Here is a 26,078-nt window from a genome sequence, read left to right as displayed (position 1 = left end):
ACACCTTTTTTATTACTGTTGTTTTATTCTACTTAGGTCCAATGCCATGCATCAAAATGTTGAAACTATAAAGTACATTCAGTCTTGAATGTCAGGCCAAAGAGACGAGAAAGACTTATTGGCCAGAGATCAATGCCATCTTTCTAGATTTCTAGCTCTTGGATCAGGTTGTCAGCAAAGCTGTAGCCCTTTTTCTTGGTCTCTCTGCCCTTAGGATCAATCAGTTGTCTTGTTGATCATGTAGGCTTTTTATTTCTCACAAGGAAGTTGTATTTATTGGGCCAGATTGAGCCTTTATGTAAGTGGAAGCAATTCCACTAAATCAACGTAGCCTTCTTACTCTGGAGCTCAGTTGGTGCCATTGTTCTCTGCAGTGGTGACAGGCACCTGAAACCCATGCAATCATAGGGACCCCAAGGTAACAATGGCTGTGGGGCCCTGAAAGCCAGATGGCCTGCCAGGCATCAGCTGCTCAGGTCCACCAAGGGCTCAAAATGGCATCCTCTGCACAGTATGACCTTGCATGCACCGTACATGGGACAAACACAGTACTGGTTCTCCATTTGGTATTCTGAACATTCACATGGAAATGAGCAATTCTTACCACTAGATTTAAATCCAACTGTATTTAAAGTGTAAGTTTTTCTACTGGGTCAGCATGTCTGAACCTCAGATTGATGGAAAGTGACAAAGTTTGTGGTTGGAGGCCTCAGTGCTCCACCCCACAGAAGGACAATCAGAGTTTGTACTCATCCCCTATCTCATCACTTCTTGTCTTTTACCCTGGAGAAAGCCATCTCAAGAGCTGGGTTCTTCTGTGCCACAGAGCGGTTGCATACCTGTATGAAAATTCTGCACCCTTTCCTCTTGCCACATTTTTCCACTATTTAGAGGGCTCTCTACAACTGCTTAGAAGGAGGCAGGATTTTTCCTTACTGATTGGCAACATTTTGGAACACATCAGTTAGCAGTGAAATCAGTTCACGTTATCCGAGCACTGTATAAAAATTAATGAACCACACCATTTTAAGTTAGGTGGGTATTATTTCGAACTAGGACCAAAACTAAACACCCTGATCCAAATATCCCCAAACCTGTGGGGAGGTTAGGGTCTGGATTTGATCCTGTCTCTATAATGGATTGAATTAAAACACAGGAATCAAATATCCCTGAATATAGGGAAAGTTTGGATTAAGGCACTGATCCAAACTTTATGTCTTGGGCCCATCTCTAGTATTAGTATTTTATTTTATAGATGGAGGGATGGAATAAGACTGGGGGATTAACATGTGACTTACCCAATATGAGGAGAGATTTAAAAGACTTAGTCTTTTCAGCTTGGAAAAGGGACAACTAAGGGGGGATATGATAAATGTCTATACAATTGTAAAAGACATGGAGAAAATGAATAAGGAAGTGTTATTTACTCCTTCTCATAACACAAGAACCAAGGGTCACCCAATGAAACTAATAGGCAGCAGGTTTAAAACAAAAGGAGGTACTTCTTCACAGAATGCACAGTCAATCAATGTGCAAATCATTGTAAGGGGATGTTGTGAAGGCCAAAACTATAAAGAGGTTAAAAAAAATTAGCTACATTCATGGAGGATAGGTCCATCAATGGCAATTAGCCATTATGGTCAGGGATGCAACCCCATGTTCTGGGTGTCCCTAACCTCTGAATAGCAGCAGCTGGGAGTGGATGACAGGGGAAGGATCAGTCAATGGTTACCCTGTTCTGTTCATTCCCTCTGAAGCATATGGCATTGGCTACTGCCAGAAGACAGGATATTAGGTTAGATGGACCATTGGTCTGACCCAGTATGACTGTAATGAGACAAAGAAAGCAGACTAGGCAGGAAGAGGGAGTGAGTCAGTGGCAGCCTGTACCACACAGCAGTTCCTGGCTCTGAGTCCCATACTCAGTCAACTAGACCATCCTGTCTATCCCTTCATTATACCACTCATAAAGGAAAGCATTTTTGAAAAATGGAATTTATCCCTGAAGGAAGCCTTAATACACTGAAAAGCATGTTGTGCAGCTAGACCTCTGCTCTGACATGAGGGTTTTTCAGTGTTTGCCCCACAGAATTTATGTCTGTTTGATATGCTCAGCTCAGTAATAAAAGTTGGCCAGTCAAATACTGCTGCATGTTGGATATAGGCTCATTAGTCATTTATATTGCTCACTACAATGTCTAGACAGCAAATTAGTGCTGTAGTCAGCCCTCCCAGGAATTTAGAGTTGGGAAGAAGAAGATAAAGGGACCCCTGCTTCCTGAACTTACTGTCAGGAATCAACTCGACACATACAAAATTGCTTCCTTGGGGGGAAGAAAAGTTGTTATTTCTAAGTAATAAGAGGACCTACCTCCTGATGATCTACTCTAGTGGAAATTCCAGTGGGCTCTATTAAAATCATTCAACTAGTTACTTTTCATTTCTGCTGCTGTCTGTTGATTTTTTTCTTTCTGGTCTTTGTTGGTTTCTACTGGAGGGGCCATAACTGCAAGAATCAGCTGACCAAACAGACTCAATCCACTGTTCCATGCCTGGTTGGCCAACTAGAACCAACTGAAAATTTTTAATTGGAATTTCCATTATGGCAGGGAACCCCCAAATTTCCAGAACCTAAATATTCATATCTGTTACTTAAAATTTACATGTGGTCATGCTTCCAAAATATATATTGAAATTGATAGGGTTTTGTAAAAATACATAGTTTTAACATGGTTTCAGATGTCTTCAAGACCTGTGTAAAACTGGGGCTCCGTTATGTAACATAATTTGTTCAAATATATCTCAAAACACATCAGATTTAGTATAGTCAATATAGAACAGCATAGTATTTGCAAAATGCAATATAACAATTAATGGGTATGGTAATATGTATTATTGCACTTTAACATTTTATTATGTACATAGCCAGAATTGTATAGTCTCCACACAAAGTACCTTGTCTCAAATGTATCAAACTTTGTTTTTGGGTAGAGTGGTCACCTCATTAAGGGTCAGTTTGTGAAAACCTTACTGAAGTCTACAAGGCTACTTATGAGATACTGTACTATTCAGTGTAATTAAGGATATCAGCCTGGCCCTACGAGTCGGAGCCAACTCCCATTGAAGTCAAGGAAGGTCTCTCATTGTCTTCAGTAGAAAAGTGATCAAGCTGAAAATGCTACAGTGCAGCAGAATGAAGGGAAAGTGCATGAAAACATGTATGATCATGTTTTCATAATATATTTAATAAAAGGATTTATAATATATATTTTGATTACATGATTTTGTCTTGCATTGACTAGATTACACATCACTTCACTTCAGCAGAGTTGCAGCTGAGATGAATTTGTGCTGCACCAGACCCAATATGTATCACTATTGATTTTTTCCCATTTAAAAATCAACATTTTTTTCTCATTTAAATTAGTCTCTGTAGTGACAGGTTTTAGTATCAATAAGCCATTTTACAATATGTTTGCATTAGCAAACCAAAACAAAAACAAAAACAAACCACTCACAGGGAAATAAACAATACTCAGGCATTTCTAAGTAACATGATTTATTATTATGCCTCAGAGAGGAGTTAGCAGTACGTCTGGAGCTTTTTCCTTATCATTTCCGCACCATTTACCACTTGCAGCTTGGGAAATTGCTTGCCTATGTGATGCTACGTAAAGTTCATGTTGTTTACTTTCATCTAGAGATGGTCCTGAACACTTCTGAATCTTGTAGGGGTTGGTGGGGGCTTTATATCAGAACCTACATGCGAACTTTATGGCTGGCCATTTTCTCTATAGTGGGACAACCCCAGATTTGAATAGCACCAAACTAATTGTGCTTTGAAACGTGGATCCAGATCCAAATTCTGTTGCTCAGCTTCATCTGGTCTTATCCACACATCCTATTACTCTTATTTTGCACCCTTTCTAAAGTTGTTACACCTGCAAAACTCCCACTGAAGTTATTTGCATGCCTGTGCAGAGACTTAAGGATCAGACCCACAGAATGGAATTGCCCAGCACTGTAAATATGACAGTTATTGCGTGGAGGAAACCACACACTTTTCTCCATCCGTAACAAAATACAGACAGGTCTGGAAATTCAGGCTGAAAATGCAAATTTAAGCCCTCTTGCACAATTAGTGACCATATAAGTATAAGCAGCATATTGTCAAGGACCTTCGATTCTTCTGAGTGCTCGCTTGAACCTTCCGGGAAACAAGAAGGTGTTTATAACCAAAGGAAAATGGATAAACTGGAACTCTAGCCTTCAGCTGTCAGCACCAGAATACTATATGTCAATTGGAATAAGAGTTGGCTTTGACAAGCATACATCTTGCCTGCTTTAGTCAGCCCAATTTCAAGCGACTTGATTTAAGTAGATTTTTACTGCAGCAGCAGGATGCTTATCAGCAAAATCCATTAGCTATGAAAGCTGTTGCCTTGATTTTTATTTATTTCTTTATTTATTTATTAGGAATAAAATTCCGCTGCAGAAAAGGAATAATATTCTAGTATCCTCACTGTTGACATACTGTATAAGGCTTAGCACTGACTTACTTCCAAAGCATATTGGTTTCATAGAGTAAAAATATCTTGTCTATCTAGCTTTAGTCACCAGCTTGATAGTTCTATCAGGCTATCAGTACATTTTAAAAAAACAATATGGAATTCTCTGAAAGAAAGCAGATAACATATGAACAAAGCAGAAATATAAGATTGTGCTTCCATTGGGCTCAATCCTACTCGTGACCTTATTCCATTAATTCCAGTGGCAAATTTTCCCTTATTAAGGAGTGTAGGATCTGGCTCATTGCATATTTTTACTAGTGCTTTGTGGGAAATGGGAAAGATGTTGCTACCAGGAAATATCCTGCGTAGCAATAGATTTCTGCTGCAAGTCATTCAGAAGGTAAAATGAATTTTATATTACAGTCTGGATTCATTTTAAGTTGTTCAGTTAAAAAGATTTTATTTACAAAACCAGAAGTTATAGATACAGATCCGCAGCTGGTGTAAATGATCATATAGCCATAGACTTCAGAGTAGTCAAACCCTTAGCTCTCTGAACTAATGGAGCGAGACATGCCCAGGCATCAGGGTGTGTGTCACTTGCATACAGGGCCGGCTCCAGGGTTTTTGCCACCCCAAGCAGGGTGGGGGGGAAAGCCGCAATCGCGATCAGGCAATTCGGCAGCTGGTCCTTCCCTCCGAGAGTGACCAAGAGACCTGCCGCCGAATTGCCGCCGAAGACCCCGATGTACCGACCTTCTCCATTGGCCGCCCCAAGTACCTGCTTGCTGGACTGGTGCCTGGAGCCAGCCCTCCTTGCATATGTTGGGAGATCCCACTAGAAATCGATTGTATTGTGTCACAGTAAATATGTGAACCACATCACAGAGCAGCAGCCCTTGTTCAGTGCAGATTATTACTACTTTGGAAAGGAGTCACATAAATTAGATCATTCTCACCACTATGAGCTGTGAAATAAACGGGAAGATCAGGTCCTTTACCAATAGTGTATGTAACAAGTTGTATTGTGTCCAGAATATTTTGCTCAAAAAACAAATTATTTGACACTAACATGTTTCAGCATTTACTAATAACTCCATATCTTGTATCAGCATGATTTTTGGAGGGCATCTTCTTTGAGTGCTATAAACAAGTGTTAATTTATATCTAGAATTATTACAAGGGAGAATTATATATCGAAGAGCTAAGATGGAGTAACTAACATCAGAGTTATAAGGGAACCCTATAAAGTCTTACATTTGAGGCTTATACATAAAGACTGACTTACCCTGAGGGTCTCAAGAGATAGATGTTATCTGCAGCAATCATGTTACATATTTATTTTAACTGTTCATCAAAACAGTTTTCTAAGAAACATGCACAACTTATTTTAAGACTTTTATTAATAAGCACTACACATGAACTGTGAATGTCACGTCAGTAACCACTTCTATATTTTAAAGAATATTATGAGTGGTGATAAGAATCAGTACTGAAAAATATAGTTCTGAAAGTACATCATCTGAATGGGACCACTGCAAAGGTAGGTAATAATTTGAGCATACTAGTCTTCTTTTAATAAAACCATCTGACTATGCTTCATATTCATGAACACAGTGCCTTTCATTTCCCATGATAATAATTTAACTCCACCTCATACTAAGCATTTGGATTTCCAGGGGATGTTGTCCATTTTTTGGGCAAACATTTATTTTTACAGTGTAGAACTTCATGCTCATGGGCCCTTGCTTATAGTTAACAAGTAAATGACTACAAACACCTACTTCAAATTTATCATGTACATAACTCTAAAACAGTGCAGCATGACACACTTCATCAGTCAATGAAAACTAAATTAATGCTTCATTTGTGCTCTAGTCATTTAAGTTCACTAGTGTCAGCTAACTAACTGGGCATATGTGATGGGGCCCAACCTCCGTTACCTTCAAGACAAGGAAAAGGACCCCAATTAGTCATAGTCTGCACTTAGTGGGGGAGGGGGGTAAATAATTGCTTCCTGAACAGAGGAGGCAGAGCTAAATATAGGTAGACTGTGGGAGCTCAGTTGGAGGGAGAGACTACAGAGGAGACAGGTCTCTGTGATGGAGAGAAGCCCTGGACTAGGGCTTACTAGGCAGGATACAACAAGGGAACTATAGTGAAGCCTGAGGGTACGTCCATACTTACGGCCGAGTTGACGGGTAGCGTTCGACTTCTCGGAGTTCGAACTATCGCGTCTAATCTAGACGTGATAGTTCGAACTCCGAACGCGCTCCCGTCGACTCTGGAACTCCACTGCCGCGAACGGCGGTGGCGGAGTCAACGGGGGAGCCGCGGACTTCGATCCCGCGGCATCTGGACAGGTAAGAAGTTCGAACTAAGGTAGTTTGACTTCAGCTACGCTATTCGCGTAGCTGAAGTCGCGTACCTTAGTTTGACCCCCCACCCTAGTGTAGACCAGGCCTGAGAGGAGTGGAAGGTCAAGACTTGTTTGTGCTACCCGGTAAGGGGTTTAGACTTTTATGTGACTCAGTCAGAGGGTCAAGCCACAGAATACCCTCAGGGAGAATTGGGAGACAATGAAGGCAGAGCAAGGGCATTGCACAACTGAAACCTTATTTCATACTGATTCAAAATCAAATTCCATTTTCCTGACAATTTGCCACGTATGACCCACGTGACAGCCTCCTTTAAGAGCTAAATGGAAAATATATGTTTGTGTTAATATTGCTGAGGTTGCTGTCAGATTCTCATCATGCCCATATTCCTTAGCCCTTCCAGAATACAATTTTCCAGATACTTTTTTGGTTTTATTTGCTACTAAAATAACTGATTTAACATCTGAAGATGTTATGGGCTGTCTCTGTAAACAGTGGTTTTCAACCTTTTTTCATTTGCAGACCCCTACACATTTTGAACGGAGGTGAAGACCCCTTTGGAAATCTTAGACATAGTCTGCGTACCCCCAGGGGTCCACAGACCACAGGTTGAAAACCACAGCTCTAAAATAATTTGGCAATAGTCATAACATGAAATTACAGATAGCTGAAGGAAAATATACCAAATTAATAAGTGTAAAAATAACAAGAGTAAATGTGACATAATCTGCAGGATGAATCATGTATCTGATCAATGTAAAAATTAATGTTGCTTCCAAACAATAACAATATTGTTAATTTTTCTAATTGAAAGAGAAGACTATTGGCAGCTCAAGTCAAATACAGCAGAAGCAGTTAGAGAAGCAGCTGTTTTTATAAGGCTAAAGACTTAGATTTTAGTCTGTAGTTTAGGAGCCTCAGTTCTCTTCCCCTGCTGTGGCTCCTTTGTAGCACAGAAGGGAGCAGAACCTGGAGACCCCTCGGTAAGGGGCTTTCCTGGTGGCAAAGGACTGGCAAAGCTGCCCTACCCAATACTACTCCTCACAGCCCCTGGTGTATTAGGTAAGCCTGGGGTCCAGAAGAAGAGGAGGAACATGCTGAAGTACAAAGGGGTGAGCCTGGGGTCCACTGTAGAATCAACAAAATGCTCACAGGTGGCTCTGGAAAGCCACCTTAACTTAGGGGCTGGTCTAAATTGCAGTGGAGGGCCAGATCCAGGAGGCACAAATAGCTTAAAGCCTTCCTCCCCAACCCCTACTCAGCCATTTCCTTGCCTGGGTTGTGCCTCCAGAACTGCTTTTCCTGAAAGTTACAGTTTATAATTATGGCCTATGCATATAGTCTCATCACAGACCATAGGGATTTCTGTAGAATAGCCCAGTGCCTAAGACAGCAAGAGAAGGAGTCAAAGGACCTCAATTCTGTTCCTGGCTCTGTCACTGACTTACTTTGTGATCTTAGACTGCTGTGTGTTTCAGTCCACCACCTGGAAAATACACTTATCCTCATTTGTATAGTGCTTTTACACTTATCCTCATTTGTATAGTGCTTTTGAAATCTCTGATGGGGTATACAGGTCTTTTGGTGACTTGAAGCCTTGCCAGAGCCCTTCACAGTCAGAGCTTTAAGAAGAGCCAAAACAGAGAACAGGATGGGGATTTAGGTGTTAATTCTAAGCCAGGTTTCAGAAGTACTCCAAGAAAAGAGCTAATTAGTGCAGGTGAATCCTTTAGGATCAGCAGCATAAACAGGGGTGTATTCCTCTCCTCTGATTTACTCTGTTTCATTCTTATATTATTACAATAACTCAGGACAGAGTTATGAAAGTATCCAAATGCTCATGAGAACACCATAGTGATTGTAATAATGGTATACATAGAATCCACTCAATTCAGGAGAATTTTACCTTGGAGTCTTGAGTTTTTCCTGAATAGACCCGAGCTTTATTTGAGTTTCCATTCTGACAGAAAATATTTATATTACAAATGTTCAGTCCAGGCCTTTTTTTTCATGTATGTTTACTTTTGCATGTCTCCAGTTGCTGATTGTGCCTGCAAAAGTCTCTTGAACTTGTTTTGTTTATGCAGAAGCTCTGTGTCCGTGTGCCAAAGCTGGCACCTGCATGCCTTTTAGAGCTGGTCGGGAAATGTGAAAGAGGATAATTGTGGAAAAGTTTTTAAATTGTTTTTCTTTGTTGAAATTTCATTCTTGTTTAAAATGTTTCTAAACAGCTCTAGAACTGCCTTGTTTGTTAACTCAGATGAGGGAGTTCCCCAGGTAGCCAAGGAGACCATATGCTAAAGAGTTAATTTTTAAGCTCTGAGAGTCTACCAACTTCCTGCCTTTTTCCTCTATCATGCCTTTCTAATGGTGTAAACCTTGCCTGGGACTGCCATAATTCTTTCCCTGTAGCTATCCCTCTGTACAAAAGGACTCTCCCTCTCCCCTTCATCTAGATTATTTTAGGATTTGGAACAAGTCATACCACCTGATAGTTTCCCAGTTTGTTATACTGCCTGTCACCTAGGGAGGTGCTAACTAAAACCTTATACAATTGCCAGAGAACTTTAGCACAGAAACACAGTGGTGTAACTTGACTCCTCTCTGCACCCCCCAGGTTTTTTATTCTATTGTAAATCATAATCACCTGTAAGTGAAAGGGCAGTCTTGCTCTGACCCATGTGGATGAGATGCAGCCTATGTACCAGAACAGAAGGATGTAATGCTCAAAAAGTAGCTTAAATCTATCTTTGGGGGGATTTGTTTTAAATGGAAGCATTTCAGTGCAATATTTGTCTTCAGATGAGGTACTGCAGAGCTATTGAATCAGTTGAAGAAACTTCTTCCTAGCTTTGCAAGTCTGCATAAATGTTTTGATCAAATGAAGGTAAGCTGTCTGCTTGTCAGAAATCCTGTTGAGCAAGCCTGCCCATGCAAAGCTGTTTGATCACTTACAGTTTAGTGACATACCTATTAGTGCTTAGCTTGACTCTTTAAAATGGGTTCATTTTTAATCCATGTGTTTGTGCTGCTACCTCAGAATTGAACAGAACACTTTCAGTTTTTTCCTCTAATTTTTCAGATCCACTGACTGGAAAAAGCATGACTGAATGGAATAAAGTAGGTAACCCCTGGGATTGCCGTTCGATATTTTTTTGGATACTCATCTACAGTAGTTCTGTGGATGTGGCAGAATCCATAAGATCTTGCAAAAGCTTGATGGTTACTTTAAGCTCAAGACCAAATCTATCTCAAAACAGTTAGAGGGCTTAGGTTTTTTTAGACCTTAAAGCTTGTCCATGTTAAGTTTCATACGCAGCATTCAACATCTGTGACAAGAGTTCTCATTAAAACTCGAGTTCACCAGAGCTTAAGCAAACAGTTTTACTCAAAGCATAAGGATTATACTTGCCTGTTGCCTTGTGATAGCCAGTGTTCCCTGTTACATAAATGCCACTTGTGGCTGTTTGTGTGCACACTGCATATTAATCTACTTGAAAAGCTAAAGAGAGGGAGGATAAAGCTCTTGTCCTTCCTGTTTTACTCTCTGTTCTTTATCTGTCTGTGGATAGAAAAATGTAGCCTCCTGTATAAGCCCCATATTTTATTTAATTCTATTTATTGCACAAATCAACTGGAAAGCCAGGCGTTTGACAAACCAGCACTTCATTCTATTACTTAAGCGCCCTCATAAACAGAACTGCAAGAAGGTAATAAAAGAAATTGAAAATCGATTAGAACTTCAGCAAATTAAGGAATATTTTTAAAGACTACCTCACTGCTGTTCAGCAGGCCAGTGTGAGGACTGAGCACCACTTAAGCCCCCCAACAGACCTTAAGTAGTGCTTGGGCCTTGGGCTGTCTCTCTCTGCACATGGATATGTTTGACTCAATGTGTTTGGAGAAAGTTACTTAAAAATTACATCAGTGAAATATCAAGGGAGTTGAACAAAGGAACACTATTTAATTCAGTGGACGGAATTGTCAAAAAGCACTGCTATAGTATCTGGCACCTGACTCCACCTGATTCTGCCTTCTGCCATCGGGAAGCCAGTTCTTTGGGCTGCTCTATCTTACATCCCTAGCTGCTTTCAGAATGCAAGAAACTTATAAGTAGCCTAAAACCACCTTTGCAGCCCTTATTCCTGTGCTAAGCACAGCATGTCCAGGCAAGGCAGTCTGGGCCTGAATGTTCAGTGAAACCAATGAATAAAATTAGAACACGTATCCAGGCTGATTGACAGCTGTGAATCACAGCATATGTCATGCACCCTATGCAGTCTAACATATTCCCAGGCAGTGCAACACATGCAGTGTAAAACATGCAGTGAACTACAGCATTTTACCAAGTAACTAAATCAAATATTAGTATAATCCTGCATATCCTTTCTAAATATCTGTGCTGTTATAAATTAGTGGTTCCAGATATGGATCTAATTAAACCATCTGATTAAACCATTACTGTGTGTTGACTAAACACAGTATCAGTGATACTCACTTAGATTAATAAGAACATATTTATTGAAGATTCACAGCTGTGCAATAGACATTTTGATCAAACGACATGCAGCAAAAGCCAAAATATCTATTATAGCTGTTCATCCTCAAATATGTTCTCAGTCATCTAATCATTCAAAACACAGCAAGTGTCTTATTACATCAAAGTGAAAAGAGTAGTGATGCCAATTAACCAAGGTTCTTATAAACCAAGGGCCAGATCCTGAGCTGTACTACAACCCCAACTCCCAGCTTTAAGCTACTCTTACCTCTCCCAATACTGAGGTCATTATGGCCTAACTCCAACTGAACATGAATAGGATGTTCAAGACTAACAGCTATTTGTTCATTCACTGTAGGTACCACCTAACTTGGCTGCAAGTAGAGAAGCTTTTTGCTCATTTGTTTCACATATTTCTATTTGTTTAGTTTAAAAAATAAAAATTAAAAGAAACCATTATAAATTTTAGGAGGCATCTCTTCACAGCCCAGCAACTGTTTGGGGCTGCCAGCACCAATCTCCCATTGTCTGACCTTAGTGAAAGGCTGTTCTAACACACGTAGGACATTATTGTCAGACACTTGCTATGACTATTATATCTAGGCAACATTTTTCAAATTCTCATATTTTGACAAAACAACACAGGAAAAAAGTTAATGAAATTAATTGTCATGTGCTTTTTCGATAGCTCTGTGCTCTACAGCAATGGTTTTCAACCAGGGGTCTGGGGCCCCATGAGGGGCCGCAAGCAGGTTTCAGGGGGTCCTCCAAGCAGGGCCAGCATTAGACTTGCTAGGACCCAGGGCAGAAAGCCAAAGCCCCATTGCATGGGGCTGAAGCCGAGGACCCTGACTCCCACCACCTGGGGCTGAAGCCAACGCCTGAGCAACTTAGATTCACTGGGGCCCTGTTTTCTACCCCCTAACGCCAGCCCTGGCTTTTATATGCAGAAAACCAGTTGTTGTGGCACAGGTGAGCTGTGGAGTTTTTATATCATGCTGGAGGGACCTTAGAAGGAAAAGGTTGAGAACCCCTGCTCTACAGATAGGGTGACACATCTTAGATTCGTAAGAACTCTAAGGTAGGGTTGAAATTAATGTGACATGAAACAGTATCAGAGATCATATGATACACAGATAGGGCCTCTAGCAGAGTGGCTTGCCCCATTGGCAGGAATGCCCAGAACCTGATTACAGAATGAGCCCCACCTGGGGGAAATCAGGCAATTTCCCCATAAAGAGCAGAAGGTGACTGCCATAGAGAGGGAAAGGTAGGCTTAAGTGGTGATAAAGCTGAGGAAAGAACTGGTGGAAAAGCCAGGCAGGAAGCTCAGAGCAGTAAAGAAAGCTCTTCAAGCAGGGAGGCCTGGGAGAAACCCTGATTAAGCAGGGAAGAGACTGGGAGACCCACAGGAGAACTTGATAGGCTGGGTAGGATGTAGGGTAACCTGAACACCTGGTTGAAGAGGGATTCTGGTAGCTCTGGTCAGCACTGCTGACCAGGCTGTTGACTGTCTGGTTGGCGGTGCCATGCAGAAGGGCTGGCAGGCTCCCTGCTAGCCTCTGCTCCACATGGCTCCTGGGAAGCAGCCGGCATGTCCCCCCTCCAGCTCCTAGATGTAGGTCAGAAGTGAGGAACCGAGGGCCAGATCTGGCCCCATGGTTAATTTCATCTGGCCTGCGGTGCCGCCCAGCCTAGAGCTCCCTTCTGCACCCCAAACCCATCATCCCTGGCACCACTCCAGAGCCTGCACCCCCAACCGGAGCCTGCACCCCCTCTCACATCACATCCCATCCCATCCCACTGCCTCAGCCTGGAGCCCCCTCCTGCACTCTAAACTCCTCATTTCTGGCCCCACCCCGGAGCCCTCACCCCCAGCCCCCTGAGCCAGCCTGGTGAAAATGAGTGAGGGTGGGGAGTGTGAGCGACTGGAGGGGAGGGATGGAGTGAGGGGGGGGCCTCAGAGAAGGGGTGGGGTATGGGCGGGGCCTTGAAGGAGGGGTGGGGCAAGGGTGTTCAGTTTTTTATGAGTAGAAAGTTGGCAACCCTAGTAGGATGTGGCCCAGGGAAAACCATCGCAGGGGGTAAGAGTAGACCTAGCTTTTCAGTACATGGCCCTGGGCCAGAATCTAGACTAGAGGGTGGGAGTGAGTTCCCCTACTGGCCCCTAAGAAGGGTGTATACAAGCCCCTTACAAGGGTTTTTAAGCCCACAGGGGGGCTGCAGCTAAGCCCTGGTGATAGATTGAGGAATAGCCCCAGAGAAGGCAGAAGGATTTTGTTTGTCTTAAAGAGGTTTTGGGGTTTTTAGTTTGGACAGTTGTGACTCTGGAAGGGGCAGACTTAAGATGGTGATCTTGGCCAGAGGGCCGAGTCACTGGAAGAGATGCCATCGTAATGGTGGAGCAACTGTTTGCAAGGGGGGGCACTCCAAAGCGAGAGAGCTGCTGTGTTGTGCCTGGCTAGGAGCAGGTGCTCTAGCAATGAGTGGACTCAGTTAAAAAGCCCAATTAGAGCGGGTCAGAATTTTCTGAATTGAACATTTTTAACAAATATCTTCAGTGAAAATTCAATTTTCACAAATAACAGAAAACCCCTAAAAACTCTGGGGGTTTCAACCAGTCAGTAATCGTCCTTTAGCTGCTTTTTCCCTCAGAAAAATCCATCACAGTAAACTAGACGGTGACAGAGAACTGGCAGAGCTGGCTCTGTACCTTCCCAAGCCTGTCTTAAGGCCCTTGGAATAGGGGCATTCTGGGTTCTGAGGTGTGGCTGGGGCAGGCAGTCCTGTGCTTTAGCTATTCTCTAGATGCTAAGACAGCCCTCAAGGTTGAGGGGACACAGACACTGCACCAGCCCAGGGACAAATTAGGTCTCAAAGGGCCAAATTCAGTTCAAAGTCAATGGAGTTGGACCCACTTACACCAGAGGTGAATTTTACCCTTTGTCTGATCCAAAAAAAAAAAAATCATGTAAGTTTCATCAGTTTGTCTAGTTTTATGTCTTGAAACCAGAGCAAAGGATCAAAATACATCTAAAGGAATAAATGCAATAAATGCATGTATTTGAAAAGAAAATGTTTTCCCCACCACTTACTATTTTTTGTGTGTACTTTCTAGCCTATCATAAAGAAAGTTATTGAAATGAGACGTAAAATGAAATTATGCAGGAAATGCATACTTTAACACAATTTCTTCTAACTGAAGTAGGTTTTCCCTAAGGGAGGACAGTGCCATTTAATCAGTTTTTTCCTGACATTTCATTTTACGAGACCGGGGTTTTATGGAGATTCGTGTCATTAATAACAAATGTGCTGTTTTGTACTTATGTTTCCAAGAAATTTGGAAAGTTTTCTGATCGAGTGTAAGTAATGCAGCTATCTTTGCCTGTCTTAAAACCTCACTTTTTAAAAAACTGCTTATACAGTAGACAGGAGTATATGGGATATTTTTTTCTGATGGACTTTATTAGAGACCTTTTCTTGTTGTAGGAGTATGGAAATGGGCATACCATTAAAAACATGGGGTGGGTGCAGAGGTTAGAGAGGTCTGTTAGCGTGCACCCGAATCTGCTCCCACTCCATTTCATTCCTGTTGAAACATTGGTTGTAATTGTTTACAAAATTTTACTGACACCCAAAGCAGCAGATGGATCATTTTTATAAAATTAACTTTATTATTATTTGTGTTACAATATTGCCCAAAGGCCCCTGTCCTGATCAGTGGCCCACTGTGCTACGTGCCATGCAAATGCACAATACATAGTCCCTGCCCCACAGAGTTTACAGACTCACTTTAAGATGCAACAAGTAGGTGTATCCGACAGTATGCAAGAGGAGGAGGAGACAGTGAAAAGAGGTTCTCACTACACTGCTGGCTAATGCACAGCTTGATACCAGCTTAGTTCTGTTTATTTACAGAACATTTGACCATTTGTATTTTACCCTCAGCCTCTTTCCAATGCTCTTGTGTTTATAAAATTATGTGGACACTACTCTTTATAGAAACATGATTTACTGGTGCAAAGGTTTATCCATTTCCTGCCAAAACAATAGATTCCAGCTACATCCACACGGACTCTTTCCCCCTCTGGGCATTTCTTCTGTAAGGGGGAACCACAGTCCTAGTCCCAGTGGTTTTGGCTTGGAAGGACTGAAGCTAACTGGTGCTGTCAATATTCCCAAGATGATAATGTTCCCCACTTCAGCCCCATTAGGCTATAGAGCAGGGCTGATTAAGGGCACACATGGATTGCTGTATTTTAAAGGGCTTCTTGGCTCCTTCTCTGATTTGTTCTCCTAACACTCCCAGAGGCATTTTGGTTGATTCAGCCAGGATACCACTGGGAATTGATGTGGGCCAAAGTGGCTCCACACCCACTCACAGTTCAGTTGCTGGCTGTAACAGACCAAATAGACCAGAAATTTTTATGTAAGAACAAAACAACTTACAATAGGACAGCTGTTAGCCCTATAAAATGTAGTAAGACAACAAGCAGTTTGATCATTCACTTTATGCTTATATCACGGATTTGTAATTACTTATGCAAATATCAATTTAATAGGTTACAGATTTTCAAAATCATGCTTACTTTTTATATTATAATCTGGTCTATAAACAAAAGGCCTGGGTCAGGTCAAGCATGTGAGGCCTCCTACTGGTACCATGTAACACAAAATCTCATACAGTTAAGGCAACTACTCACTGAGTGGTGGGGTTTTTGCTGGAATGGAAAATAATATCCACAAAGGAGTAACTCCTGGCACTGCTGCCTTTCAGCTAGTTCTTGGCTGAACAAAAGCTATGGCAGAAAAACCTGAATCAAATCCACTGTTGAGAAAGTGTCAGGTAGTAGCCAACATCATAAAGCTGTATAAAAACAAAGGAGATCGGAATGATTGCAACAACTACAAAGGAATCTCTCTACTTAGTGTTGCTGGCAAGGAATTCTGATGGGTCAGTCTCAAAAGACAGCAAGTTCTTGCTGAACATTTATATCCAGAGAGTCAGTGCAGGTTCCATGCCAGTAGATCAGTTATCAACACAGTCTTCATAGTAAGGCAACTACAAGAAAAATGTCAAGAACAAGAAAGACTTCTCTGCATGGCCTTTATAGATCTTACAAGGTCTTCTGACCTGGCCAGAAGAAAGGATCTTTTCCAGTAGTTAGTTGGTCGCCCCCCACTTCTCATCAGTTTGATTTAGACCTTCCATGATGGGATGAAGGCTGCCATCCAGTATGATTGTGATAAATCTGATAGCTTCAAAATCCACAGCGATATCAAACAGGGGCGTGTTCTGGCAACAGCACTCTTTAGTCTATCCTTCTCTCTGATGCTTCATCATGCTTTCTCATCTGGCATTGAGGGTGTACATCTCCATAAAAGACCAGATAGGAAATTCTTCAACGTTGCACATCTATGAGCAAAAAGCAAAGCCAAACAACTTCTTTTCACCAACAATACAATGCTCGTCACAAATAGTGAAGAGGAGATTTAGAAACTTTGCAATAGCGTTGGGCTAGATTGTGATGCATTAGGACAAACCATCATCCTAAAGGAGACAATTATGGCACAAGGTGTGTTGACTGCACCAGAAGTTTCAGTAGCTAACACCACTCTAGAAGTTGTGCACAAGTTCTTCTATCTAAGATCAATTGTATTAGAGAACTTATCTCTAGATAACAGGTGTAATTCTCTCATTGGAAAGTCAGCTGCCACATTCAGGCAACTCACCAAAATTGTGTGGGATAACAGGAAACTAACATTGAACTCCCAAGATATGGGGCTACTAGACATGCATTCTGAGCATACTGCTGTATGATGTTGATCCCTGGACCACCTTCAGCAGGCACTGGGTTGACCTAGGCTCAAGTTCAAGGACATTTGCAAGAGGGACTATAAAGCTTTCAACGTCAACATTGCAAGCTGGGAATATGCCACTATCAACAGGCCACACCGGAGAGCAGCACTGCACCAAGAAGTCAGAGGCTGAAGAGAGTGTTTGAGAGAGAGGAATGTGAAGACTAACATGCAGCAGGCCTCAAGTGATAGTAGTGCACCGGCTTCATTCACTGGCCCTATACAGAGCACAGATAGTGCAATATCTATTGCAAAGATTTTTTGCTCAAGAATTTGAGGTTTTTAGCCACTCACTATCTGTCATGCTGCAGCATTAAGTAGGGCTGTCAAGCGATTAAAAAAATTAATCACGATTAATCACACTGTTAAATAATAATAGAATATCATTTCTTTAAATATTTTGGATGTTTTCTACATTTTGGAATATATTGATTTCAATTACACAACACAAAGTGTACAGTGCTCACTTTATATTTATATTTTATTACAAATATTTGTGCTATAAAAAAACAAAAGAAATGTTTCAATTCATCTCACACAAGTACTGTAGTGCAATCTCTTTATCATGATAGCTGAACTTACAAATGTAGAATTCTGTACAAAAAATAACTGCATTCAAAAATAAAACAATGTAAAACTTTAGAGCCTACAAGTCCACTCAGCCCTACTTCTTATTTAGTCACTCACTCAAACAAACAAGTTTGTTTACGTTTACAGGAGATAATGCTGCCTGTTTCTTATTTACGTCACCTGAAAGTGAGAACAGTTGTTCACATGGCACTGTTGTAGCCGGTGTCGCAAGATATTTATGTACCAGATGCATTAAAGATTCATATGTCCCTTCATGCTTCAACCACCATTCCAGAGGACATGCATCCATGCTGATGAGGGGTTCTGATCGATAATGATCCAAAGCAGTGCAGACTGACGCATGTTCACTTTCATCATCTGAGTCAGATGCCACCAGCAGAAGGTTGATTTTCTTTTTTGGTGGTTCAGGTTCTGTAGTTTTCACAGCAGAGTATTGCTCTTTTAAGACTTCTAAAAGTATTCTCCACACCTCAACCTTAGATTTTGGAAGGCACTTCGGATTCTTAAACCTTGAGTCGAGTGCTGTAGCTATCTTGAGAAATCTCACATTGGTATCTTCTTTGCATTTTGTCAAATCTGTTGTGAAAGTGTTCTTAAAATGAACAACATGTGCTGGCTCATCATCCAAGAAAGCTATAACTTGAAATACATGGCAGAATGCAGGTAAAAAAGCAGGAGACATACTATTCTCCCCCAAGGAGTTCAGTCACAAATTTAATTACACAATTTTTTTAACGAGTGTCATCAGCATGGAAGCACCTCTGGCATGGTGGCTGAAGCATGAAGGGGCATATGAATGTTTAGCATATCAGGCGCATAAATATCTTGCAGCGCTGGCTACAAAAGTGCCGTGCCAACACCTGTTCTCACTTTCAGGTGATATTGTAAATAAGAAGCGGGCAGCATTATCTCCTGTAAATGTAAACAAACTTGTTTGTCTGAGGGACTGGCTGAACAAGAAGTAGGACTGTGTGGACTTGTAGGCTCTAAAGTTTTACTTTGTTTTTGAGTTCAGTTATGAACAAAAAAATACATTTGTAAGTTACACTTTCACAATAAAGAGATTGCATTATGGTATTGTATGAGGTGAATTGAAAAATACTCTTTTGTTTATCATTTTTACTGTGCAAATATTTGTAGTAAAAATTATAATGTAAAGTAAGCACTGTACACTTTGTATTCCATGTTGTAATTGAAATCAATATATTTGAAAATGTAGAAAATCATCCAAAATATTTAATAAATTTCCATTGCCATTGTTTATCAGTGTGATTAAAAGTGCAATTAAGCATGATTAATTTTTTTGAGTTAATCGCATGAGTTAACTGCAATTTATTAACAGCCCTAATAGTAACTGAACTGCTTTGGTGCTTACACTATCAACTTTTCAGACAGACTGCTGCCAATTAAATAAGAAGCACAAGTACACATCAGTTAGTAGTCTGCTGTATTCTTCCCTCACAAAAGAGTTACATCACTTCTTTGGTAGAAACCAAACTGTAAAAAGTATATTCCATTGAATAATATATTGTTCTACTATCTCTCAGTATCAGAGACATGTCTCACAAGTTGCACACTAGTATTAACTAAGAACACACAAGTCTATGACAGTTCCTAACTGCTTAACACACAGTGCTACCACTTTTATGTCAGGCTTTCTGCTCTTTCCTTAACAAGCTTGGTTAAATTGAACTATTACAAAACTAGCATCAGGTCATTGGCTTTGCGAGGAAGACTTTTACTTTTTGCTCTCTGTGGGCCTACTTCTGAGAGATGTTGAGCAGCTAAATAGTTTGTTTTTGTTGCTCAGGATCAATTTCTTTTAGTCCACATAATTTTATATAGAGAATGTGCCCCAACATTTGAGGATTAAAGGTCTTCTACAAATGACAGGATAATCAGAAGGTAACACCTCATAAAAACCTTGATTTTATTTGACTTCCTTATATCTTAATAAAAGTCTTGCTTTGAATTTTCACTAGGGGAAAAGTTAAGGCTGTAAAAAATAAAATGGCAAAAGAAAAGACCTAAGTAATTTGAAAAAAAAATCCATTTGTAAAAATCTTATTTGCAACCTGTTTTGCAATAGCCTGGTATTCTTACTGTGACATTTGGGGGACTCGTTTTAAAAAAAAAAGCCATCTTCTTTGCTTTCTTGCTTAACTCACTGATAACTGTTTTTAGCGTTAGATACAATAGAGTGATCTGTCCATTCAGAGAGAAGACCTCATTTTTACCCAAAATCTAATTAAACACCAGTATGATTTTTTCTTAAATGCTGTAATCCAAAGCCTCAACCATTAAACCAATCCAATTTACTATAGACACAAATTGTAAAGCAAAACCAATTTCTGTGTATGATGATTTACTAAGTATCAGCTTAAAAAGTCTTAATGAGCACAGTGGAATTGGTCTCTGACAGAGCTATAGTGATCTGAATATAAAATCAAGAGTCAGGAACCTCATTAATTCTGGATATTAGCTCTGGCTCTTCTTTTGGGATGGTGGGGCAAGTTCCTTAATCCCTCAGGTTTATGAAATGGGGATAATATGGCTCACTTCTAATTCTAGGTTATTGTAAGACTTGTTATCTAAATTGTGTAAAACATCTTAAAGAAAAAAATCATATTAAAGTAGAAAATACTATTGGTGCCTTTTTAACACAATTTTGAATAGCCCAAATTCACTTAACTCTCATCTTCACTTTGCATGTGTCTTATCTGCAGATTCTGATGGTTTTACCTTTCAGGTGAAAGCATTTCCCTCTCCATTCATGCTAGCCCTGGAAATCTTGATTCCTTTCTCTCAAGAACAGCAGGCTCACCAGCTCCTGTAAACACAAATAAAGAAGATGCATTACCAGTCCAGTGTTTCTCGAGAGCTCTAATTTCCCATAGGGGGCTGATTTATCTTCCTCCGCATATTCAAAATTTTATCAAGCAGTGGATGAAAAATACTTGTATCTTGTGTGGCATATGGATCCTACCATAACAGCAAATGAAAATTTTAGCCCTGGCCCACATAATGAGGTTCCTAAACCTCATGACATGCGGTGTACCTTTAAATGAGGTTTTGTTAACCAAGGCAACATGAGTCATTTCTGATTAACCTTCTCAGGCTATTCAGAGTAGCATATGTATAGTTAGCTTATGGACATATATTTCATCTCCAGCAGTTGGTGTACTCAAGAAGATCTGGGAACATTTTGTGCTTTGATACTGCTCTTTTATATATCGGCATGTATTAACAGTGATCAGTGTTAGTCAGCACTGGCCAGCAGGACCACATAGTGGTACCTGAGAAACCACAGTTACTTTGTCTATAGGGGGAGAAGGCAGCATCTTGGCTCCCATTCTGTGTGGTGACTGTTGTCAAATCTTGACTCTCTGAATAGCAGTACAGTATCTTGTAAAGTTAACTGTTGCACATTTGAGCATAGGATTTAGTCCTTTATGTATAACTGCAATTATATGGTGCAATAAGTCATAGGACCCACGGAACCACAAGAAGGATAGACATTCTAGTTAAATATTTGCTGTGGCAGGTCTCTTTCCCTCTTGAAGGTCCTTTTATTTATTTATTTTCCTCTTTGGATGCCATTCTAATTAGTGGGAACTATCAGTATATCTCGAGGGCAAAATTTGATCCTGATTATATTAATGACAACCATGAGAAGAAAGATGGGGAAATAACAGAGTTTTTAACCCACATGGGTTTCATTGTTATGTCCTTGAGCAGTCAATGAAACCAATGAAAAGAGGTAGATGGTGGTTACAACCAGAAAAAGAAACAGTGGGGTTCAGAGGAATGTAAAGTCATGATTTCTGAGGGGCTAGGAAGCTTTGTGCTCAGGTGGTCTGATTTGCCTCTCGCTTACAGTAGTGGGGATGGGGGTGGAAACAGTGTAACCCACTTGTGAAGTTATTCAGTGTCTGGAGAAGAATCAGGCCCAAGGAATGAATAAACTTTTGTTTCCCTGTTGTTTTTTTTGAGGAATAAATAGGCATAGACACAAGATTGACAAGATTTATCTATAATTATTGCAGGATAAGACTTTTAGTAAAAATGGATCTTAAATAACAGTAGATGCATTCTTAATTCAACTGCAGCGCATACAAAACTACTGAATTCCAAAAAGAAATAGTCCTGACTAACTATAGTTCATCACTGCTTCTCTTAAAGGATAATCCTGTGCGTGCCATCCCCCTCATCTGCTAAACACACACAGGTTTAGAGGTCCCCAGATGCAGTAAAACTGGTGCAGTTCCATTCTGTCAGGTGGATTGGTTGCACAGATGGTCCATAATTGTTGAATGCAGTGGTTTGTTGTGGAAGAAGGGACATTGTATCTGTTGCTATATTGATCTGCCACTCATTCCACCAACCACCTTTCTGAGGGAACAGTTGAGCCATAGAGCTTTAGCTATTGGGCTAATATCAATGCTGGTTTAAGTCTGTCCAGTTCAGTGGAGTTATGGGAGCAGAGAATTTGTCCCACAACAGCCTCATGGCTGTAATAACTGCCACTCCAGGGCCTAGGGGAGAGTTCCTCCCCCTCAGTCACATGATAGTCCCAAAGATCTATTTAGTGCTGGCACTCAGACTCCAGGAAAACTTCTGGGATTTTGACCTTAGTTTCCAAAAGACTATGGGCTGAATACTTAGCAGCTGTAACTCAGCATGACTCCATTTACTTCAGTAGATCTTTGCCAGTTTTACTTTAGCTGAGGATCAGACCCTCTGTCCTTTTCCCCCTTTCCCCCCAACAGAAAGACTCTTTGTTTTTATGAGCATGTGATGCATCCCAGGTGTCAATCATCTGAGAGAATACCCTTCCTCTGCTTGCATCACTGTGCATAATTTTCTCTTGCCTCACCAAAGAGACTGCCTATGCAGAATTGTGGTTTATTTTAATACCTCAACATTTCAGAAAGATTTCTACTCTTAGAAAAAGTAGCTGCTATTAATTCTCCATATCTCACATAGTGCCCTCAGTTAGCCCATCATGTTACTGAGTTGAGAGGATCACTCTTGCTGTGTCAAGCATGAAAAGACCAGGAGTAGTAGTTGAAAGGGTAGAATGCATTCTTTTGTCCTTAAGATTTGTACACTATTGTTCAGAGCTGTAGGTGCTCTTGGCACGGGTGCTATATGAGATAAATAAGTAATAATAAACCGTAATAAGAAAATAGAGATTTTTGTGTGTAAATTAAATACTAGATATGCTTAATTTTTAAAAAAAAATTGCATGCTCACTTCTGTAGCATTTTCATGCTCTTTACTCTAAATTGTCTAACAAAGGATCCTGATGCAGAATGGATCTCACACACTCACTGCCTTGGTGGCAGTTTGAGGTACATAGCCTCTAGCTACTGAATGTCAGCCAAATAAAATGTTTTGTGCCAGTTTTGAGTCTAAAGGTGGCTCATTGGTGCACACAGTTCTTTATAAGCAGACAACATGTACCATACCAGCCAGAGATGAGAAGTAGTCCCTGAAACAGTACCTTGCCTGTAGTAATGCTCTTTTAATCAGCTTTAAATGAGCACTTTGGCACATTGTTCTCTCATTCAGGTCCCTTATTAGAGAATGCACAACAGAATAGGAAAAAGGATTGTCACCTTAATGACAGAGTCTCTTTTAATGGAACCAGTTCAATAACTAAATCAAAGTATCATTCCTTTTCTTAATTTAGTGCTGACTGCTAATAATTTCCCCATTAATTGGTAATGCAGAGAAATAGATGCAGCATTGCTCTGCATGATAATGAACCTTTAGCTCCCTGAAGCTGTTTTCCAGTACTCTTACAAAGCATGTCACCAGGGTTATCTGACAACATCTTCATTTCTCCCAGGATGTTGTACTAAAAGTATAAGAGAGACTCTCAAATACCCAGAGTTTAATAACTGAAAGGAGGCAGGTCGAAAAGTCACCAGGCGGTAGAAATACCTGTAATTCAAAGGAACGGAAAGAGGCCAAATTCTGCAGTCTTTAATCAAGCAATGCTCCTAGTGCAGCTCAAGCCCCTCTGTACTTAATGCTATTCTTTCTATTTTCCTTTCTTGTCAATAACTAAAACATTGTCTTTTATGACCACTGCTAACATCTCTAGCTATGCAAATGACTAAGATTTTTTTCATCCTCCAGGCTACAAGTGATCACCAGCAGGGGTCAAGAAGAACCTCCCCATCCCCACATAATTAGCTAGGTGTTTTGTGGGTCTTTATTATATCTTTCTCTGAAGTAGAGTATAAGCCACTGCTAGAAGGAGCGTGAACCGGGTGGACCAATTGCGTGTTCTGGTATGCAGACCTAGAAGGGAAAGACTCAGATAATTACACTGGTTTAATAACTAGACCAACATAACAATAAAATCATTTTCATTGTAGCTAATGGGTAACGTGGTCATGGGGAAGAATTGACAGGAAAGTGACAGACGCAAACATGAACTAATTGACAAAGCACAATTCAAGAGCACAAGATCAGCAATTCAAAGGTGGGTTTTTGTTTTGTCCTGTGACAAATTAAACCCTAGAGATAAAAGGGAAGAAATAAATGCCTTCATATTTATTAGAGCCTTGTCAAAATTGGCCTTTTTCTTAAAGATTTTTGTGGAAAAACTTATATTCTTTGAAACTTTTTTTCAGTGAAAAGTGGACACATTTTCTATCTTCTAAAACAACTAACCATTCTTCCATTTGCGGGGGTAGGGTTGGTTTTTCATTGAAAAAATATTTTTTTCATTTCTTTCAAAAACAATGTTTATGGAAAATACCATTTTCTGAACACCTCTAATATTTATCAAACCGTACTAAACCAGTGGTGAAGAGTTCACCACAACATCTGTCGATGCACTCCACCTCTAAAATTACAATAGGATCTAGACAGCCAATTATAGTTGGCCCTGAGTAGATGAGTTATAGAGTAGAGAGAGTTCCTGGAGCCCCATTCTTCTCAACAGTGATCCTGTATGGGAGTCAGCCATGTCTTGGCTGCAAGCATTGGGGAGTGCCAGGAGGTCGAGTCAGTGCCAAAGGCCACCATCCCAGAGAGTGTCTGTTTAAGTATGGGGCTTGCTGGGCTCTGCACATTAGAAGGTATCAGCTGGTCAGGCAGTGCTACAAGAGTGTACTCTACTGCTTTTTAAAGCTGTAGCTGAAGTCACTGCTCACCACATTCCTACCAGCACCCCTCATACAGACATGATGCCTCCCTCCATAGTAAGTGGTGGTACCAGAGCACACCCCACCCCCTTTACCACTGCTCCACTGGTTAACCAGGTTATAGTTGTGTAAATTACATTTCTAGGAAGCAGGAATAGTGGAAGTTTTATGTCTAATTCAATCATGTACACTAGATAGGATTTGACAACTTTGGGAAAGATTGCATGTTGATATATAAAGTAAAACTTCACCCCATCCTCCAAATATGGTAATTTTCATGAGCTTAGTCTCCCCAGATCCTCCAAAAATATCCCTTGGAATGGGTTGTTCATTTGGTACCAGTTATTTTGGATATTTGCTGGTCTTTTTAAAAAAGAATTGCATGCTGTGCTATTTAAACAGCAACCTTTAAGCTGTTTAAAGGAGGAGAGTGCAAAGCACTGGATTAATCTGCTTACAGCCCATATGGCCAGATGTTCCAAGGACTGTAGAGGAGCATAGGTCACAGTTAACCCACGTTCAAATGGCTTTCTCAGCAAGAGGTCTTTATTCCACTTGATGAATCAAACTGGATGGCATTTTTATCTCTAGTATTGGTCACTGTATTCTGCTTTATCAGGGAGAAAAATGATGTTCATGAGCATGCCCTTGGATTGCACACCACGAGACACTGGGAACTATCCAATAAGTTGTTATGCTTTATACAAGTCAGCAGTATTTTGGCAAAGATACATGTGTAAAAATTGTAATGATTATTGTCATTCAAAGAGGTGGTAAGGAAAATAAACTTCTGCTTCAGGAAGAACACATAAGTGAATTGTATAATCTAGTGAATGTAGGCAGAAGAGTAAGGCCTGAGATGGAACTGTACTATAAATTAAAACAGATCCCTTTACAAACTGATGAACAGAGCACAATGAATAACATTTTAAAGATAGTTAATGTATATATCCATTAAACATTCACTCCAGCCACACTCTTCCTGATATCTCATTTCCCTCTAAAAGAAGATGACTTCAGAAAATGCTTGTTGAGTCTTACTTTACAGAACATTTGGCACCTTGGGTTTGTGTATATG

The 26,078-nt window shown here is 40.5% G+C and overlaps 1 protein-coding gene and 1 long non-coding RNA gene across 4 annotated transcripts in view; both read left to right on the top strand.

The window, feature by feature from the left end:
* KCNB2 (potassium voltage-gated channel subfamily B member 2) overlaps window positions 1-26,078 on the top strand; it is a 275,180-nt gene that overhangs the window by 157,813 nt on the left and 91,289 nt on the right. The window lies entirely within an intron of this gene.
* The window catches only part of LOC123363939, a 75,725-nt gene continuing 59,220 nt past the window's right edge, over window positions 9,574-26,078 (top strand). Inside the window, exons 1-3 of one of the 2 annotated variants that reach the window (XR_006576949.1) lie at window positions 9,574-9,776; window positions 9,972-10,009; window positions 24,227-24,333. This is a non-coding gene — a long non-coding RNA (uncharacterized LOC123363939). Of the gene's footprint in view, window positions 9,777-9,971; window positions 10,010-24,226; window positions 24,334-26,078 lie in introns of those variants that run through there. The other variant, XR_006576948.1, reaches the window with a different exon arrangement.

Source organism: Mauremys mutica, chromosome 2 (genome assembly GCF_020497125.1).
Source record: "Mauremys mutica isolate MM-2020 ecotype Southern chromosome 2, ASM2049712v1, whole genome shotgun sequence".
NCBI lineage: Eukaryota > Metazoa > Chordata > Testudines > Geoemydidae > Mauremys > Mauremys mutica.
The sequence above is the reverse complement of the archived record's forward strand: the minus strand, read 5'-3'. Positions and strand labels throughout refer to the sequence as shown.